At 43.5% G+C, this 3828-nt stretch overlaps 2 non-coding genes across 2 annotated transcripts; both read right to left on the bottom strand.

The window, feature by feature from the left end:
* Positions 1-361: 361 nt before the first annotated feature.
* Positions 362-434, bottom strand: TRNAR-ACG. Its single transcript has one exon. It is a non-coding gene; the product is annotated as a tRNA-Arg (tRNA).
* Positions 435-547: 113 nt separating this feature from the next.
* On the bottom strand, positions 548-620 carry TRNAR-ACG. The gene has a single exon. It is a non-coding gene; the product is annotated as a tRNA-Arg (tRNA).
* Between the last annotated feature and the right edge of the window lie 3208 nt (positions 621-3828).

Below are 3828 nucleotides of genomic sequence, written 5' to 3'. Positions count from 1 at the left end.
TGTTGTACGGAAAAAACGGTAAAAATGAAAAAGGTCAAAGATTGTAGAATTTACCTGCCTTTTTTATGGGATTCAATTTTTTCTAGGGATCGATGGGATTCGTTTGACAGAAAAAAAGGTCAAAGATTGTACCTGTCCTATGCAATTTCAATTTTTGCAGTACTTACCTCCCCTTTTTTATGGGATTATAAGATTTTTTACGGGTCCATGGGATTCATTTTACAGAAAAAAGGTAAAAATGAAAAAAAAAACCCGACTCCGCTGGGGATCGAACCAATCTCTGGTTTCATAGAGATTAAAATTATCATAGTAATCCATGAGATTTGTTTTACAGAAAAAACGGTAAAAATGAAAAAGAGTCCGACTCCGCTGGGGATCGAACCCAGAATCTCTGGTTTCGTAGACCAGCGCCTTATCCATTGGGCCACGGAGTCCTCCTTTGTGGTAAAATTGGAATTTAACAATCCACTTTTTATGGGACACTCTTTTTTTTTGAGGAATTTATGAGAATTTTAGAACCAAAAAAGGTTTAAAATGAAAAATCAACCGACTCCGCTGGGGATCGAACCCAGAATCTCTGGTTTCGTAGACCAGCGCCTTATCCATTGGGCCACGGAGTCCTTGATGCGGCAATTAATTCATAAATATATCGATTGCAGATTGATTCGTTCCCTGTTTCCTTCCACTATATTTTTTTGTTAGAGCATAAGTAAAACTAGCAAAAGAGCCCGTGCGTTGTAACGGGTTAAAGAAACCACTAAAATTCGGTGGGCCAAAAAATGCATTAGCAATTGTAGGAAGTAAAACACACTTATAGAAGGACCAAAATCCCAAATAATACATTTGCTTAGGGCATCTACAACCACAATGAAAAAATTTGACTTCTCAAATGTTCATGGACGCGTCCAACCAGTGTATGGGTGTATGTGCTTTGAGCCCTTATTTTGCACACACACGCAACCATGCTCCCCTTTTTTTCCATCCATTTTCCTATTGGGGGTCTGGTTAGGTTACCTTTTTCCTTCTCTCTCCTATCCAGGCGGTGATCGGGTTGTCCGCCCAGACGATTGGATAGGATTTGAATGGACTTGTTGTAGATCCTCTTAGTAAGTAAAAATTTGCTACCGGTCAGAAAGCAGGAGCTGAACAACAATAGCCATCATTTGAACAACTGTACATAAAATTGCCATCATTGAGATCTTCAATCAAATTTCCAATAGTCAAATCATCCTCTGACAATACTAATAAGGAAAGCTTAATTAGATTTTTTTGATGGAAGATTAATTAGAGAAATATTCAACAGAACTCACAACAAAAATCCAAAATGTCAATGCCCACCACTGTGTTGCATAGCTATTGTTCTTTTGGGATCATCATTGCATACTTTTAAGCACCGTAATGCTGGCTATCACCATACTTTTTGATGATTCAGTTTATAACGCATGTTCAGAAATGCAAGCTCACCTTCTCCATGCATGGCCTCAACCGAGATTACGAGTCTACGATTGAGGAACAAAAATAAAAGAAGACCGGATCATCAGTTGAATAAAGTAAATGCATGTGAACAATATAAAATTAAGAGGTATATTCCGCTATCTTACCCTGAATAAAGAAGACCAATATGAATTGCTACATATTTTATGGGTTTGGAGAAAACAACGGGGTACACATATGTAGGCACCACAACCGCTCCTGATCTGTACCACATCCTCTTTCACCTCTCCGCCCATCCAAGCGCATCCCATCTAAAGCACCCCGCCGTCTTCACCCTTGGCCTGCGTCTCTCCGCTGCCTGGCTTTAGTAGCCGGCCGCGGCACACTGCACAAGCAGGCCGTCCTGGTCAACACAGCAGCGCGGCCGTGGATTTGATAGCGCCTCCCAGGGCCTGAAGCCAAGTGCACCTGACCATGCAAACGTTGCACCTCCTCAAACCAGCACTGCCGCCGCCCGACGTCACCCGTCTACTCACTCCCGGAACAGGAGGTGGATTCCCACGGGTCCGTTCTCCGCCGTCTCCTCCTGTTTCTTGCCTCACCGGAGTCCGGCGCCTCGCTGAAGGAGCACCAGCGTCGCTGCCGCCTCGCGTCCCCCGTCCTCTCACTCCTAGAAAAGGTGATGGATTCCCACAGATCCGATCTCCGTCGTGGCACGATGAGACAGGGCGGAGCGTAGTAGGAGGTGGAGGTAGGCTGGAGGTCTAGATGGGATCGAGAGGAAGGGCCGTTGGACATCGCTAAATTAGTACCACCTTGTTTACATTACGATTTTGTTTATACGAATCGTAAAAGCGTATTACGACTAGGCGAAAGCGTATTGTGATGGTGAACCCACGGAGTCAATCCGTGCTTTATTACTAGGGATAGGGAAAGATCTACGTCTCCCATTATAAAAAAGCAGAATTTACCTTTGCAACTAAAAAGCAAAATTTACCTCCCCCACACCCACAAAGAAGCAGAATTTACCTCTCCCTTTAAAATAAAGTACACATTCTGTTTCGGAATGTAAGATGTTTTGACGGTTTAATTTAAACTGCCAAAACATATGTCCAAGAATATGCATTTTCATCTTATATTTAGGGGGAGTTATGTCCAAGCAGATTTTAGCAACTTAGCACAAGTCTCAAATAAAAATCTAGCCTTTTCCCAATTTTAAGTCTTGGCAAATTTTAACAATTTAGCACAAGTCAAGGAATCAACCTACACATGCAAATCTAAGAGTATAGCAGCGGAATGCAAGTCATTGCATATGAAGGTAAAGGGAGGAGTTTGGAGGGAGCAAACGCAATGTAGACATGGAGATTTTTGGTGTGGTTCCGATAGGTGGTGCTATCGTACATCCACGTTGATGGAGACTTCAACCCACGAAGGGTAACGGTTGCGCGAGTCCACGAAGAAGCAACCTTGTCTATCCCACCATGGCCATCGCCCATGAAGGACTCGCCTCACTTGGGTAGGTCTTCACGAAGTAGGCGATCTCCTTGCCCTTACAAACTCCTTGATTCAACTCCACAATCTTGACGGAGGCTCCCAAGTGACACCTAACCAATCTAGGAGACACCACTCTCCAAAAAATAATAGATGGTGTGTTGATGATGAACTCCTTGCTCTTGTGCTTCAAATGATAGTCTCCCCAATACTCAATTCTCTCTCACAGATTTGGATTTGGTGGAAAGATGATTTGAGTGGAAAGCAACTTGGGAAGGCTAGAGATCAAGATTCTTGTTGTTGGAATGGAATATATTGGTCTCAACACATGAGTAGGTGGTTCTCTCTCAAAAATATATGCTGGAAGTGTAGGCACATTATAATAGCTCTCCCCACGAATGAAGGAAGGGTGGAGGGGTATATATAGCATCCATACAAAATCTAACCATTACACACAATTCACTAAACTCGGCGAGACCGAATACATAAACTCGGTCAGACCGATTCGATTCAAAATGTGAATGTTAGGCTTTCCGGTGAGATCGATACGATCAACTAGGTAGGACCAATTTCATTAGGGTTAGGGCATAACGTAATCTCGGTGAGACCAATCACATGAACTCGGTGGAACCAATTTCTGTAATAGGCAAACAGAGAGTTGGTCAAGCAAACTCAGTGGGACCGATCGCTCATTTCGGTGAGACCGAAACGTTACGAGAAAGAAACAGAGAGTTTGCGTTGCGAACTCGGTGGGACCGATCGCTCATCTCGGTTAGACCGAAATGTTACAAGGGAAGCAGAGAGTTTGCAATTCCATCTCGGTGAGTCCCTATCAGTGAGACCGAACTGATTAGGGTTTCTGGCTATGGCTATGTCAAATGAACTCGATGGCGCCGGATAGGT

The sequence above is a fragment of the Triticum dicoccoides genome, chromosome 3A (genome assembly GCF_002162155.2).
Source record: "Triticum dicoccoides isolate Atlit2015 ecotype Zavitan chromosome 3A, WEW_v2.0, whole genome shotgun sequence".
In the NCBI taxonomy this organism is placed as follows: domain Eukaryota; kingdom Viridiplantae; phylum Streptophyta; class Magnoliopsida; order Poales; family Poaceae; genus Triticum; species Triticum dicoccoides.
This window is presented reverse-complemented; position numbering and strand designations above follow the sequence as displayed.